We start from the raw sequence: 17200 nt of genomic DNA, 5'->3' as shown, positions 1-17200 counted from the left end.
CTTGCTCTGGAATACGTGAGTGTCAGGCTGGATTGTTTTTAAGACTCCTCACAACTCAATGGTTTATTATCCTACAGTCAAGACATACATTTTCATTTTCTCAGTTTTTGTTGCTTCACATTTTTTTCTTATCCTGTCTAATGAATGTGTTGCTGAATCCTGTCACTTTACTCGGTCAACATTAATTTACTATTTATTATTTATTGGCTCGGTGCCAGCAACTGCCTTAGATGCCTTTTTTCGCCTGTCATCTCTTACATTCATTAGACCTTCCTCCCCTGAGCGCCGAGAACACCCAATTCCAGCAACTTCTGTTTGGTAGCCCCCCAGAGATTACGCATGCATTCCTATTTACACAGAGAGCGCTCCTACTTAAACACACGCCCTGCCATATTCCTTTTGAAAGTATAAATACACCTTCTGAATAGTCCAAGATGTTAATGCTTTATCATCTTGATTTAGACTTAGAAAATGATAAGCAAGTTGAACAAATTGGGACCCATGTTTACAATCCACATATTTCTTAGAAATGTAGCACATTTTGATCTAAATAGGCAGTAAGGTAATTTCAGCAATAAATAAATAATACCCCAAAAAGGTAGTTTAATAGAGTTGCCCTGTACTTAAAAATTCAAATGAGAAAACTATCTAAAGCTTGGTTGCATTATTATCTGTTTTTAATTCCATTTTCATTTCATTGGGCTCATTTACAAAATGGCAGCCAAAGGCATTTAGGCGAGTGGAAATGTGTGTCTCCTCTGTGCATATCGCAGATAGAAAGTGTGGTACATGTGAAGACTTCACACATCCATATGCATGTTATCCATGGCTCCATCGAGCATCCTCTTAATTACGCTTTATATATGCTTTGTGCAGCCAGGCATTGATCTTTCAAGTACTGTCGTCTGGTTCAAAGACTTGTAATTAGGCAGAAAGATCTGGTAAAATGGATTCTATGGAGTTATTCAAATGCTATGTGTGTATGAAATTGTTCATCTAGAATTATTTATCTGGAAAAGGACACTTGCAGATATGCATGAAGCCTATTTTAAATTTTTTATTCCTTTTCATTATTTGCTGGTATTTTGTGCACTTCTTGGACATTTGCAAATTGCAGGGCTTCCTTTCTGTTTTGATATGAAACTGCTTTGTTCTTTCCTGTGGGCCTGTTAATTGGTGAGCTCTTTATCCAGGAGATCAAGAATCAGGGGCTTCTTTATTAACCCATTGTGAGAGCTGAGATATTCCCATGGGTGTGGAGAAAGGGAGAAGTTGCCTTTGAGACTTCATGCTTCTCCTATTCTTTTACAACACTGGTCACAGCCTGGAAGATGCGATCAAGAATGACAAGAAGAATTTAATCAACTGTTTAGAATTAGAATCCCCCAATACTGGGGAGTCTATAATGAGCCTTTTTGTCTTTTTTCCTTTTTTGTTAGCATTTACGATTCCTTTTACTTGTGCAACCTTTCTCCTGCAGGATAAAATCCTGGTAGGGATTTTAAAATAAATAATTGAATTCTGCATTCCAGTTCTGAAAACCATGAAAAGAACAGTGTTTATTTTTCTGGAAGGCATTGTCCTGATTCATAGATGGTGATGTGCAAATTCTCAGAATTTTCTCCCTTGAAAATAGAGAGACTGGTAGATTCCTTTTTCCTCTTTCTCACATAAATGCACCATCATCACATACTTTTCTATCTATGTAGTCTGAGAAATTATCTCTGCACAAAGAGCTCCCTTGGGGATTCACAAGGTGTGGAACTGGAGACACAGCCCCTGAACGAGGAGCGAGGAGACACAGCCCCTGAACCATTTCGGTGACCCTTAGGAATTTAAATTCTCTGTTGCTACATGGCTTATTTTTTGACCAAAACATGTGACATCCCTTTCTAGGACACTACTGTTGCTCCATTTTACTATTTTCAAAGAATCATTTTTCTTCCTTTTGATTAGCCTCTGTTTTCTGCTGCTGCTGCTGCTGCTACTGCTATTCTGATGTAAGTGCCTGTAAGGAAGCAGTGAGCTTCAGTGTGCAGGGCAGATTTTTTTTCTTCTCTGTGATTCTTAATGGCTTTTATACCAGAATGATTTTCTGCCTGGCTGGTTTGACTATTTTTTAAAATCATACATATATAAAATTATATCTCTGTATCTCTATATATCTATATCTCCTAAGAAAAAGTCCAAAAGCATTCAGGAGACCCCATATACCTTCCTAACACTTAGAAACCCGCTTGTTGTCAGTTTGTTCTTTATTCTCCTGCCTAAGTCAGCAGGAACATGTGTGTCAGCCTGGGCGTTGGTGGCAGTCACATCCCTGCTCCTTTAGGTTGACAAGTGCAACAATCCCAGGTGACCAGGACCACCAGTGACCACTCATCATGTGTGTGTTAGTCATCATTATTGTGGGCACCTAGCAATGTTACTTTCAGGCATGCAAATCTATTTTTACTCTTTCCCTCTGTCTTTGCCTTGCTCTTCCCACATCTTTTCCCTGAAGAATTTGTTGGTTTTCTTTAATGTTTCATTTCTCATATAAATGGCCTGTGGAGAAAAGGATAGAACAAGTGCATCGTGTGTCACATAGGCTTGTTTGAGCACATAAGTTTTCTATTTCCCAGGGTATTCTCAAAGTGAAGAAGGCACTCTGGTGTACACACAGAAATAGGCTTATTATGTCAGTGTGAAAAGGACACTTGCCTAGCCATTAAGCCAACTATATGGTAAGAGCAATTTTGTACTAACTTGCTATCTGACTTTAGGCATGTCGCTTTAACTCACTGGCCTTCATTTTTGTCATATATATGTCTTTTCCAAAATGAAAAATCATATTATTTTTATTTATATAAATTTTCTCTTCTGAAACAGTAATTAATCATGCATATCCACTTTGTCCTAGTTCTCTATAATATCTTTAACTGTCTCACAACTAGAATGTTATCTAATGGACAGGATAACAAATCTAGGCCGGGCGCGGTGGCTCACGCCTGTAATCCTAGCACTCTGGGAGGCCGAGGCGGGCAGATTGCTCGAGGTCAGGAGTTTGAAATCAGCCTGAGCAAAGAGCGAGACCCCATCTCTACTATAAATAGAAAGAAATTAATTGGCCAACTAATATATATATAAAATTAGCCGGGCATGGTGGCGCATGCCTGTAGTCCCAGCGACTCGGGAGGGTGAGGCAGGAGGATTGCTTGAGCCCAGGAGTTTGAGGTTGCTGTGAGCTAGGCTGACGCCACGGCACTCACTCTAGCCTGGGCAACAAAGTGAGACTCTGTCTCAAAACAAAACAAAAAAACAAACAAGAATAACAAATCTCCACGCAAAGACATTCAGGGTGACTTTATTAACCAGAATTTGTGTAACAGAATCAGCTCTTGCAGTACATAATTATAGCCAGCACAACAAATGCTAAAGAACACTTGTGTAATTTATTAATTGCAATATTTGCTTGATTCTTTAGAATTACCCTGTCAGGTAAACAGAGAGGTTGCAAACTCTACACTTCTTACATCCAATTAATTACTTTTCATTGTACTTTTCTAGTACAAAGCTGTGCTGGTCATGGAAAAAGGTGTGTTAATCATAGAATACAATAAATGTGACATTTAAAATCATGTAAATGCAAAATCATATAGGTTTTTCAGAAAAAGTGGACCCAAGCCAAAAAGCATTAAATAAGAGAAAGAACAATATTAACATTAGAAATATTGTATGCTCTACAATAAAGTTGTGACAGTTATGAATATCTATTAGGTTGGTGCAAAAGTAATTGTGGTTTTAGCATTGTTGACATTTGCCCTTTGATATTGGAATATATTCTTACATAAATGTGGTTGTATTATACATCATTTTGATGTGCATTTCTCACTTTATGTTTTTTTGCTAATGACTTATTACTTGCTGTTTATTTTATATTTATTTTAAACTATGGAAATGATGTTAGACAAAAAGCAAATTTGAGCAATTTTCTTTTTGGAGTTCAAAATGGGTTGTAAGGCAGCAGAGACAACTTGTAACATCAATAATATATTTGGCCCAGGAACTGCTAACCAACGTACAGTGCAGTGGTGGTTCAAGAAGTTTTGCAAAGGCAACGGGAGCCTTGAAGATGAGGAGCATGGTGGGCAGCCATCGAAAGTTGACAATGACCAATTGAGAGCAATCATCGAAGCTGATCCTCTTACAACCACACAAGAAGTTGCCAAAGACCTCAGTCGACCATTCCGTGGTCGTTCAGCATTTTGAAGCAAATTGGAAGGGTGAAAAAGCTTGATAAGTTGGTGCCTTGTGAGCTGACCAAAAATCAAAAAATTGTTGTTTTGAAGTGTCATCTTCTGTTACTGTACCCAACAACAACGAACCATTTCTCTATGGGATTGTGACGTGTGATGAAAAGTGGATTTTATATGACAACCAGCTCAGTGGTTGGACTGAGGAGCTCCAAAGCACTTCCCAAAGCCAAACTTGCACCAAAAAAAGGTCATGACCACTGTTTGGTGGTCTGCTGCCGGTCTGATCCACTGTAGTTTTCTGAATCCCGTGGAAACCATTACATCTGAGAAGTATGTTCAGAGATACGCCAAAAACTGCAATGCCTGCAGCCAGCATTGGTCAACAGAAAGGGCCCAATTCTCCATGACAACGCTCTAGCACATGCCGTACGTCAAAAGCTTCGAAAGCCGAATGATTTGGGCTATGAAGTTTTGCCTTATCTGCCATATTCACCTGACCTCTCGCCAACCAACTACCATTTCTTCAAGCGTCTCGACAACTTTTTGCAGGGTTGCAGAAAATGCTTTCCATGAGTTCGTGGAATCCCAAAGCACGGATTTTTACACTGCAGGAACAAACAAAGTTATTTCTCATTGGCAAAAATGTGTTGATTGTAATGGTTCCTAGTCCGATTAATAAAGATATGTTTGGGCCTAGTTATAATGATTTAAGATTCACTGTCTGAAACTACAATTACTTTTTCGCCATCCTAATATGTATCAATGACACGGCAACCACTTACATGAAACACAAAGCAATGGAATTGGATGCAGACTCCATAGTAATCCGATTGTATATAAAAATCCAGTAAAATATAAAGATAATATCTCAAAACACAAGATAGAGATTTTTTTTATAAGAAATGGTGTTGGGACAGCTGTAAAACAATTTTGAAAAAGGTAAAATTAGATCCGTTCCTCACACCACATACAAAAATAGTCTCCAAATGCATCAGAGACCTAAAGTGAAAAAATAAAAGTATACAGACTGGAAGAAAACATGACCGAATCCCTCTGTACTAGAGCATAAAGAAAGGCTTTCTAATTTTTAAAAATCCTGATACAATGGAACAAAAGATAAATCTGGCTACAAAAAAATAAAACTTCTGCATATTTAAAGCAAAAATCAAACCCAACAAACACATAAACCACTCAAAGAGATAAACACGGCAAGCAAAGATGTTAAAAGAAAAATGACAGTTGGGAGAAAATATTTTTCAGCAGTCATTGTCAATAAAGAGCTAGTAACCCTAAGCTGTAAGCATCTTTTAAAAATTAAGAGAAAAATGAACAAAAATCCTATAGACAAATGGGCAAAGACATGAAGCAACAATTTACAAAAAGAGAAGCGATGAAAAGATGTTCACATCCACTCATCATAAGAGAAATGGAAATTGAAACAACACTGATAGTATTTCTTATCCATCAAATGGGGAAACTTAAAAGTTTGACAATACATTCTGTTAGAGAGGCTGTAGAGAAGTAGACACTCTCCTACATTGCTGGTGGGAATATCAAATAGTACCATCTCTATGGAGAAGGATTTGGCAATATGTAACAAAACTATATGCATTTGCTTTAGTCCTGACAATCCCACTTCTAAGAATTTACTTTTAGTTGGAGATAAACCTCCAATAATACTGTGTGTGTGTGTGTGTGTGTGTGTGTGTAATGCAGAAAGTGTTCATTGAAGTATTTGTTGTAATTGCAAAATATTAGAAACTACTTAAATGTCCAAGGATAGAGATTGATTGTATAAATTATAGCATATAAATGCACTATTTATTATACAGCTGTAAAAAATTATGAGGAATTTTCACCCCTATAATGGAGTCATTTCCAGGATATATACTTAAGTGAAAAAAGCTATGTGTAAGAGAATACATTAGTATGCTTCCTTATATGTATGAAATAAAAAAAATTAGAGAATATATATATATATATATACATATATATATATATATACACACACACATATGCTTATTTTTAGTAAAAAGTATGCAGGAAGAATAAACCAGAAAACAATGAAATTGTTTACCTATAAGGAGTGGATGGAGAATAAGGTAGAAGGGATATGAAAGGGAGAGACAGTTCTCTGAATATCTTTGTGCATAGTTTTGACTTTTGAAAACATGTTTATGTGTACAAATTCAAAAAATGTGATTAAATCAATAAGAATGGGAATCAAGCTGAAACAAATGAACTGTATTTCATAATGAAAGGAAGGAAGGAAGGAAGGAAGGAAGGAAGGAAGGAAGGAAGGAAGGAAGGAAGGAAGGAAGGAAGGAAGGAAGGAGGGAGGGAGGGGGGAGGGGGGAGGGAAGGAGGGAGGGAAGGAAGGAGGGAAGGAAGGACCCATGTAACTTGTGAACAGAGAATTTGACTCTGTGTCCTCAGTCTGGGGAAGGGTGGAGTGAGAGTTGCAAACAAATTCTCAAGTCCTTTTAGTAGGTTTGTTTATGGACTGGGCAAAGCTATTTTAGATATAGAAGAGAATTGACAAATAAGTAAATGTGTTGATGTTGGAATCCAGAGTTCTCACTGTGAAACAGACACATCAATCATGGAATGGGAGAAAGCAAGAAAGAACCCTATGATGACACACAGGAGCTCGGGGTGTCTGGGTGAACTCATGGTGGATAGAATATAAATATTTTTATGTATGCATGTATGTGTGCATATGGGTATATATATAGTTATGCTTTTGTATGTTTATAATTATATGTATGTATATATATCTTCTTATATTTTTAAGCTCTGTTTACTGAACAGGACAAGAAGGAAGACCCCCGATTAGCAATGACTCTGCCTAGCATCTGTATCTTGGTCTCTCATGCCGTACACCATTCTAAAAAGCAACCAGAGATCCATAGAAAAGTGGCTGAGTTCAGGACAAGGGCAGGGTAGCTGAAAGGTCCTGGGCCTTCTTGTTACACCACAAAGAAAGAAGGTCCTAAAAAAAGGAAGAATGATGAGAGCATGCTGCAAGGACACAGAAGTCAGCATGAAGTGGCTTCTCGTGGCAAAAAATCTTGAGCAGTTGGAGCACAGACATAATTAGTTGCAGTAATGAATTATCATCCATTGAAAACAATCTGAATTCATGAGTCCACATCAGTTAACAAAAAGGTAAAAATGATGATAAGTGGGGAGAAAGGAGGGGAGTGCTGAATGTGGAGGGCAGAAGGTGGTGCAGGAGTCAGAGAAGTTACAGCGAAGATTGGATCAGGCAGGAATCATCAATCAATGCTGAATCTGGAGGGAAATTTTGATGATAATGAGTAGGATATCTGGATGGTCTTAAAGTGTTTCCCCCATGCGCTGTTTATCAGTGGTGAGGGAGAAAATCTATAGCAATTTCACAGTGAGCAAATTGGGCCACACCTTGGCCAAATGATGAAAAGTGACATCACTGAGGAGGGACAGATAAACGTGGTGTCCCCTCTGTGTTATACCCTGAGAAGGGCACATGACCTATGCAGTGTTCTGGCCTGAAAGGATCCCTGAATCTAATCACGAGGAACTTCAGGCAAACGTGAAATGAGAAATGTTCTATTAAAATAAATAATAAATGAGGGTGTGGGAAACTATATTCTTCAAAGATGTCAGTTTTGTAAAGGGCATTGAAAGCTACTATAAAAGACTGTGGAATGTTCCAGATTAAATGCTATAGAGACCATGACACATAAAGGAAATAACTGAATCAGACCAGATCCTGTGCTGGAGGGAAGAAAAATGGTATAAAAGACACATTTCGGATAATGGGTGAAACTTGAAATACTAATTGCAGATTAGATAAAAGTACTGCATTAATGTTAAATTTACTGAAGTTGATATTTATACTGTGGCCATGTAAAAGAATACACTATTCTTGGAGGATAAAGAGCTTGATTATGTAACTTATTTTATAGATAGTAGGTAATGGGGTATGTAACCTACTTTCAAATAGTCCAGGAAAAAATGAGAGAGAGAGAGAAATAGTAAAGCAATAGGATAAAATATTAAAAATAGGTGAATCTGGTTGTCTTTGTCAGCTTAGCTATTATAACATAATACCATGAACTGGTTGGCTTATAAACAACAGAAATTTATTTCTCTCAGTTCTGGAGCCTGCAAAGTTCAAGATCGAGGACTTTCCAGAAAATTTGGTGTCTGGTGAGGGCATCTTGCTGGTTCATAGATGACACCTTCTTGCTGTGTCTCACATGGTAGAAGGGGCAAGGAAGCTCTCTGAAGTCTCTTATTTTTGTTCTGTTTTGTTTTTTAACAGATGGGATCTTGCTTTGTCACCCAGGCTGGAGAGCTCACTGAAGCCTCAAACTTCTGGGCTCAGGCAGACCTCCTGCCTCAACCTCCCAAGCAGCTGGGCTTATAGCCATGCAGCACCATGCCCAGCTAATTTTTATTTTATTTCATTTTTTTAGAGACAGGGTTATGCTACATTGCCCGGGCTGGTCTCAAACTCTTTTCCTCAAGCCGTCTTCCTGCCTCAACATCCTAAAGTGCTGGGATTACAGGTGTGAGCCACAGCGCCCAGCCTGGAGTCTCTTTTATAAGGACACCAGTCCCATTCATGAGGACTCCACCCTCATGTCGCATTCACTACCCAAAAGCTCCAGCAGCTAATCATCACTTTGGCCGTTAGGATTCTGATATATGAATTTGGGGAGGGGACACAAACATTCAGTCGATAGCACTGGTCAAAAGATAGATGAGCATTCTTTGTATTTATTTTTCATTTTTTTTAAAAGTTTGAAATTTTCCCCAAATAACAGGTCTTTTAACATGGGAAAAAATAGACTTCTCACATGCATCCAAATGGGGCTTACACAGTGGTTAAAAGGTGATTCTTTTCATCTTGTTCAAAGGCATTTTATAAACCTTTCAGGTTGGTCCTGTAACCTCTGGGGTTAGTTCAGGGCTCCTTCCAGAAGCTTTTCCAGTGCCCCACTCCAACTCAGTCCAGAAGGTGTTAATAAGATAGTCTGGGAATCAGTATTATTTCATAGTTCTTTTCGTAGCTGCAGAGGCAGTACACTCTGCTTAGAGCTGCCAAAACCAGTAGTGGCCAAGAGGAAAGACCACAGTTAGATGTGGGGTTGTCTCTAGCGACTGTTTCCCTCAAGATGATGGTTGTTTTAGCCGCTGAGGTAATTGATACGATTTATCTCAACATGTAGAAAACCTTAGTGAGAAAATGAAAACAGTGGTTATTAAAGGACTTAGCATTTCTGTCCATATATGTACTTAAAAATGATTTACTAATTGAGATGATATGAGAGGCATTAAAGAAATCAAGGGCCAGATTGTTATCTCCTACTGGGTTTTTTTCCACTTTTGAGCCAGAATATGGGTAGAAGAGAGAATTCTTTAAGGAATCAAAGTAAGAATTGGGCTAAATATGAATGAGGATCATGTTTATTTTGTGAGGATTGATTTCAGTTTTCCTCAGATATGTAATAATGATGCTAGTAATGATGGCTAACATTTATTTAGTATTCTGGGACCACATTGTGCTAAACCCTGTATGGATCAGCTAATTTGATCTGTGTTCATTTTAGAGATGAGGAAACAGGCACAGAGATATAATTTACTCAGTTAATGAGTGGTAATTACTACTGAACAACTAAAGCCAATTGACTCTGAGATGAAGGGCATTTAATGCAGAGTAAAGGAATGAGTTTAGAAGATACATTCTCCAAGGTAAACTTTCTTATAGCAGACACTGAAGATTATGGCTTTGTAACAGAATGGGCTGAAACATTTAGACCAGTGTGTTCCTAACAGCTTTATAATTGGCAGGTGACAGTTGGTGTGCTGTGAGTTGTTAATGGGTTAATAGGTATTCTTTGGGGAAATGAGCTTCCTAATCAAATAAGACTGGGAAACAGAGCATGTTTTCAGACCATTTAAAAAAATGACTTCCACATTATTGAACATGGCTGGGAACGTTTTTTCTCATCTCCCTGACTCTGTGATTTTCTTTACCAGCGATTGTTTTGCTAGCAGTAAAGCTTATCAATGATGGCCTGTAAAGTTCCCTAAAGGATCATGCAATCAGGAGAAGAGAACAAACACAACAGGATTTGTATTGGTATTTGTATTTTGGGACATGAGCTTCAGTCTTCTATACGAGCTCCATTTTGGCCTGATCAAATGAAATGGTTGGGATGGTGGAGAGATTGTTCATTAGAAAGTCAACAGACTCTTCGATGTTATCAGGAAAAGAAGGAAGGATAATTTGATAGATGTTCTCCCAAAGTATATAGAAGAATGGGGGTATTCCATTTAGAAATTTCTGTTACATTACTTTCTTTAACCAAAAATGTGAGAAGTAGCAGCTAGAGTATAAGCTATACCAACCTTGATAAGCTATATCAAGTAATTCTTTGGAAATATCTAGCAATAGGGTATATAGCTGTAGCATTAAGGTGAATTTTCCATTCTACCCCCTCTCCTGTGTTAGATTTTCATAACTCGTAGTGGCTGGAAATAGAACCAGGAGAGGCTGTAGTGAATTTCCTGTAGTTCACCGCCCTGTTGTGCCTGTGGAAAGAAAGCAGCTCTGTGGGGAGGGGAGGGAGATGGCCAGGACGTCCTAATAGGCCATTTTCTGTCTTCCCTCGATGATTGTTCTCAATCACTTGGCAATCACGGTGCTATTAGGAGCACCCTGACCGAAGACACGCACGTGCTTAGCTTTGCCATTAACAACATTGACAGGAAGCTTTGAGGTTGCTGCAGAGCTGATGGGTCTTGAGAGCCTTGAATTAGAAGTCGGCCTGTCCTTGTGACATGCCAAAATGGCCCAGTTCCTCCTGCGGAAGGATGCTCAAGCAGGAATTGGCACCGTACAAGTGTGGATGTCTATATTATTCCATCTCCTGTATCTCTTCATATTCTACAGTGGATTATATGGAAGCACAGTAAGTCATGGAGGTTGTCTGTAATGGTGGTAATGGCTTGCATTAAAATGGAAGTTCAGCATGCTCCAGGAAACAGGATTTATAGAGTGACTTGCAGAAGTCCTTCCCCAGACCTTGCCCTCTGGCCACTTTGCGTCTCTACCATGCTGAGCCAATGTTGGGCAAGACAGGCATCTCCAGGGTTTATCTCCTCATGATGGTTCTTTAGGCTCTTCATAGAGTTCACGATCTGGTATGAACTAGAAGTCAGGTGCAGGTTTCTTTGAGACAATGTTTCAACACTGATCTCCCAAGTTTCATTTTTAGAGCACCCATCCTTCCTGCCAAGGTGCTCCATGAGGTGTGGACAGATTTGTCCCTAACATATGGGACCAGGTGGATATAAATCTCCAGATTGGCCACCAGTACTAAAGTTCTGGCTGGGAGTAGACAGTTATATGTATATATTCCCTTTATGAGCAAAATTTGCCAATACTTTTTTCCCTTCCCTGGGTAAAGAACAACCCTGTGAAAGAAAATAGAACCTTGAGATTCCTAATAATTGTCACCCTTAAAAAGCATTTACATTTGAGACTTCACCTTTAGACTTTGAATCGAAGAATATAATTTAAAAATATATCAAATAAAAAAATGAAAGTGCTATTTTTCAGTTGGAAGAAGTAAATGCATAAAATATTTGGGAAACACACCTGCTATAATTACAGAATAGAATCAGACATCATAATGTGATGCGAAGAACAATTTCTTTTAAATTGCAAGATGAAGATTTTCTCAAAAAGTTCTCTTACAGAAACATCTTAGAAGTGTGGGAGCGTCATATGATCTCTAAAGAAATTGTCAGTCCCCAAATTATTAATATTAATCAATCTAAAATGAGTATCTATCATGTAGGAAACTGACTTGCTGGAAGGAGCAATGTTATTCCTTAGGAGGACCCTGATCACTTTAAAACTATTCTTTTAACTGAGATGCTTGCCACTCATTTAAGTTTATAGTTGCCCATTTCTCTAGCCCACGAATGGCCTTCATCGACTTATTAAGGGGAATAACTTCCCCTTCTTTATGCCGACATCCTCAAAGAATAGGAAGAAACTGACTCAAAGAGTAGATGATGCATGTGCTATTCGGAGGGGAAGAGAACAGCTAATAGCTAACCATGCTTGTCGGTGAGCGTGTTTCTTTGGTGTCATGATCTGAATTAAGTACAAGATGAAAGAGGCATAATAGTATTTTGTAGACTTATGCACCTTTCCCAATCACACAGCTGAAGTTCATCCCGTTTGTCTTCTGTCAAACTTTGGGAGCTGCCAGCAAATGGGGTTGTAAGTCTCCCTTTTCAGAGATGGATGCTCCAGCCAGACCTCTGGGGACACCCTAGTCCTCTTGGCAATTATCATTCTGAGCTAGTACACTGGCGCTCTGGTTTATTTTAGAAATGGAAATGAATGAGGAAGCAAAATCTTAGAAACAGAAAAAAAGGCTCATTTCCATTTCAATATGTAAGAAAATTATGTGAATTAGGGAAGGATTTAAAAGTTAAATATAAAACTGAGGAACTTGGTCACTGAATTGTGCAGTAAATTGCAGAATAAATGAAATCCCTCTGGGAAGACTGATATCCTTCACTTTGTTGAGAATGAACATCAATGTATCAGGACCCCTCACTCTGGGCTCTCTACTGTGGATGAGAATGTGCAGTTGAAAAGGTTTGGGTTAAATATCACTGATGGAGTATTTTCAGTTTGGGTCTCATTCTCTTGTCTTTGATTCTCCTGGAACAGTAATTCCAGAGAATTCTTCTCTTTTGCTACATCACTCTTTTGCATGCATTTAATCATTTCAATCTGCTGTCAGACCCTCTCTAAACCATGTGCATAATTGGATACATGTTCTACAACAAAAAGATCCACTTTGACACCTGCCACTTCAAAAAACAAGTGCCAAGTAAAGAAACAAGGATATTATAATAGACAAATGTATTTATTTTGACAAGTGTGATTTGTTTTTAATTATTAATATTTCACAGTATACTAGTAGCTGTCTTGTAGGATATTTTGCAAAAGCAATGACATCTGATAATATGTCATTACAACATTAGCATACCTCTATGCAATTAATGCTTTAGTCACAAGAGGGGTTGACTTTCATTTTTAGTGTGAATTACCGTGAAGCTGGAGAAAAATATGAATATGAGAATTAATAATAGTTCTGCATTTTTGTTAAGCTTTTCATCAGTATCTTGAAAATATTTCATTGTTTCAGCCACTGTGAAATCCTGAAACCTTAACACAAGAATCTCTGATACTTGGTATAAAATTCTATAATTGCTACAGTTGTCCATTTGTCTGAGATTTTTACATGTGAGATTCTTCTTTTTTTTAGAAATTTGCACAATTAGTCTTTTGAAAATGTGAGCATCACATTTTTAATTCTAAGAGATTAAGATGTGAGAACAAATTTAGGCTGAGAAGGACTGAAATTGATCTTTTTTGTTTTTGTAATGGTTAGAGAAATCTTAAGGACCTTTGGCAATTTCTCAGCAGTGCTTGTCTCATTCTATCTTCACTCAACAAAAAACCTTCCCCATTCAGTCTGTATGATCTCCATTTAAATTTTCTGGTGCTGAGTTTCCTTGATAAACTTGCAATAGTCAGAAGAAAGATATGGAAGGAAAGATTATGCCCCTCCTCCATTTCCACTACTCTTTCAGAGACTAAAAAATCTGATTTTGCTTTAATTTGTACTCGGCAGTGTCAACTCTGTCAGAGGAAAGGGCATCCCTGCTGACAGTAATCATTATAACTCCAGGAGACCAGCAGAGATAAATACACTATAAGCCATCTTCTGTGTGGGTCAAACTTGTCTTTACATTTCTGAGGTCCAGGTACTTTGCAGAGAGAGTTCCTCCATCAGAACAGTTTCTGACTGATACCCAAAGTTGGGGTTGTTTTAGATCCTTTCATAGAAAAATGTTAATATGTTACACACCAAAATATGCCAGTTGTGTTGATTGAAGGATTATTTTTTATATGAGAATTTATGCTAATATTCAGCAAATAACAATCTCCATAAAATGGAAATAAATAAAAACACAAATCCGGAAACACTGAAACACCATATGTAAATTTCACTGGCATTTCTTTCTAATCTCTCATGATGGAATTGGATATTTACAGAATTAATTGAAAATCAAATGCATATTTGCTATGTATGTCAAAATTCAGAAGCATGAAATATCTAGGTTTTGGGTTGTTTTTTTACAATTAGAAAGAAATTCCTAAATCCTACAAAAGGTAAAATAAATAGCACCAAGTAAGCATCTGCTGGGGGGATTAAACTATGTTGCTTTTCCCTGCTGCTTTGAATATTATTGTTATTCTTTTTTCCCTTTGTTCTCTGTGTTTGGCCTACTGTAACCTTTATAAAATTTACTTAGGTAGCAATTTCTTTATCCTGTCCCAAGACTGTAGAGAAACAAGTAGGGAACCACTCAACCTTGTTTAACTAGAATGGGCATTTGCTCTGTAACGGTGGAACATGTTTCTGGAAATGAAGATCTTCCCTTGAAAGAACGTTTTTATTGTATTTTCTACTGTATTGCCTTTATTGCATTTAGAGTTAAAATGTAAGCAACTGAATCTACAAACAAGTTTAATGTAGCTTATATGATTCTGCAAGGGTACTGCTTTTTTCATTTTGCATGGAGAGGTCTCTTTCCTTTTTATATACATCAGTCAGACAAATCCTCTGAGATACCTTTTCAGTGGATGTTTTGAAAGTATTGGAATAAGAGGAAAAACAGGGAAACATCAAAATGGAAAGTTGTATCGGCACAGTATGCTTATGGATGAGTTTTATTTTCTTTTGAATTTTTTCTGTACCTTATACAAATTTACCATTGATAATTAAATATTTCTTATAATCAGGAGAGAAAAAAAAAACCCTGGACAGCAGATCAGTGAAGACTAGGCTGCCAACAAGCGCTTGTGGAATTCCTACTGTGTACCTTTCATTAATCAACTCCATGGTCAAGATTTGTGCCTGATATAATTAGAGGGTGACTTCCCACAGCTTTTGGAATCTGCCCCTTCAACCAGCCACAAAAACCATTTCCACAACTGGAGCCCCTGAAATGTCAACTGACATAATTTTTGCCATGATAATCCTTCACGTGATACTATCTTTCCATGAAGGAGATGTCTCTGGTGTAACAACAGCCTTTGCAAAATCCAGTAAGACACCTGTTAGTTCTTTTTTCCTTTTCTGTGAATGTCTTAGAAATGAATTCAACAGTGTTTTTAACATTCTGTATTGTTTTTGTCCTCCTATCCTGCTTATTTAAGCAAATATGAAAAGATTATCATTTTTCCTCATTTAAGGAATACCTTATTGCTCTCCATGATTGTGTGTGTGTTTTTTACTTTTGCTTTCATTGCAAAAATGATTTGATAAATACGTCTTACTGTGACATAAAAGCAAAGACTCGTGTAGGATATATTTGTACCAGCTCATTATAATGCATATGTGTATTTTGAGAAGAGGGCTTTAAATACAAATATTTTCCAGAGAGTCACAAAATGTCTTCATTCACACTCTGCTCGTAAGACCAGAGTGCGTCCAACAGCCCGTTTCTGCTTTTTTCCTGGCTGTCAAAGCTCGGGCCCTTCCTCCCTGTCAGGGAGCTTGCCTCCCTCCCAGTTGCTCACACTGCTTTAGGAAGCAGATGAGGACTGGAATACAGTCTTCCCTGGTGGCCCCAGCAAGCCATACTCTCCCTCTGCATCTGAGGGGGCGGTAACCTTTCTTTTTGTGATCGGATTAGAAATGAAGTGATTTGGGAGTAACAAAGCGTTTATATTTGATTCAAAATGCCCATGTTGTAAATACAGTGATATCCACAGGAGTCCTCACATGGCCTAGCTCCAATAGACAAGAAATAAATCCCACGCCAGAAAGAAACCCATAGGATCCTCAAGTAAGAATAGAGATTGGGACACCGTGGCTGACTCTTACCTTAGGTTTCTTTTCAGGTTTATTCCCCTAAATCACATCTGCCGCCCTTTTCCCTGCCCCTCTCTCATCCATCCAGCTTCGTCACCACCTTACTGGCAGGTCTCATGTTTAAGCCTTTTGTCATGTGGATCTTTCCTTGGAATACCCTTCTCCCCCATTTTTTCAAGGTCCAGATGATTTGTCATTTCTCACATGATGCTTCCTAGAGCCCATGTGGTTGGGAATCACCCTCCTCCCTGTGAGCTGCGCTGTCATCAAAGTCTCGATCGCATTCAGCCTGGTATCAGCGTGGCTGGTTACCTCTCGGGCCTTACTGTTACATAATTAGGCTTTTCAAAGAGAAGACTAAGGCCTGTGTCTTATTCATCTCTCATTTTCCCACAGTTTATTCAGTTTATTGTTCTGAGTTTTGCACATGGTAGGCACTAGGTAAGGTGCTATTGTTGTTGTTTAATTTGAATTCCCAACATTCGTTTATTTTTATGGTGAGATGTTGATTAGAGAAAAAGAAGACAGAAAGGCATTAAAAAAGTAATTTGCACCAATTGGTAATAATCACATCTAACAACTTGGGTAGCGATTTGCAGTTTTACAAAAAGCTGTTGGCATATCATAATAAGGAAGACTTAATGGCAAAGCCTGGTCTGGAGCATCCTTTTAGATAAAATCTAAAAGGGGCCAAGAAAAAGCCATGCGTGCAGCAGTTTTCCCTTGTCCTGCCTGCGTCTTCCACATGCAAGGAAGACTGTTAGGGGCTTTTCATTCATTAGTCCCTGCACCAGCTCAAATTCCTGTCTGGTTTTCTTTTGTTTGTTTGTTTGGCATGGGGTATTTTCTGGTGGAAACTAGAAAACCTACTAGACACATTCTGAAAGAGCTGTAGCACTCTAGCTGTTTTTGTTATGATAAAGAAAGGGCAATTTTTGAGGCTGTTAATGTTTTCTGTCATGCTGAGGTAGGTGACTATCAACTTTATGATGTCAG

At 38.2% G+C, this 17200-nt stretch overlaps 1 protein-coding gene and 1 non-coding gene across 2 annotated transcripts in view; one reads left to right on the top strand and one right to left on the bottom strand.

The window, feature by feature from the left end:
• Positions 1-17200, top strand: part of SAMD5 (sterile alpha motif domain containing 5) — a 380822-nt gene that overhangs the window by 119458 nt on the left and 244164 nt on the right. The gene's annotated exons all lie outside the window — the stretch shown is intronic.
• LOC142871264 (U7 small nuclear RNA) lies at positions 17041-17104 on the bottom strand. Its single transcript, XR_012919518.1, has one exon. It is a non-coding gene; the product is annotated as a U7 small nuclear RNA (small nuclear RNA).

Source organism: Microcebus murinus, chromosome 5, assembly GCF_040939455.1.
Source record: "Microcebus murinus isolate Inina chromosome 5, M.murinus_Inina_mat1.0, whole genome shotgun sequence".
Taxonomy (NCBI): domain Eukaryota; kingdom Metazoa; phylum Chordata; class Mammalia; order Primates; family Cheirogaleidae; genus Microcebus; species Microcebus murinus.
Note: the sequence above shows the minus strand (reverse complement) of the source record. Positions and strands in the feature narration are given on the sequence as shown.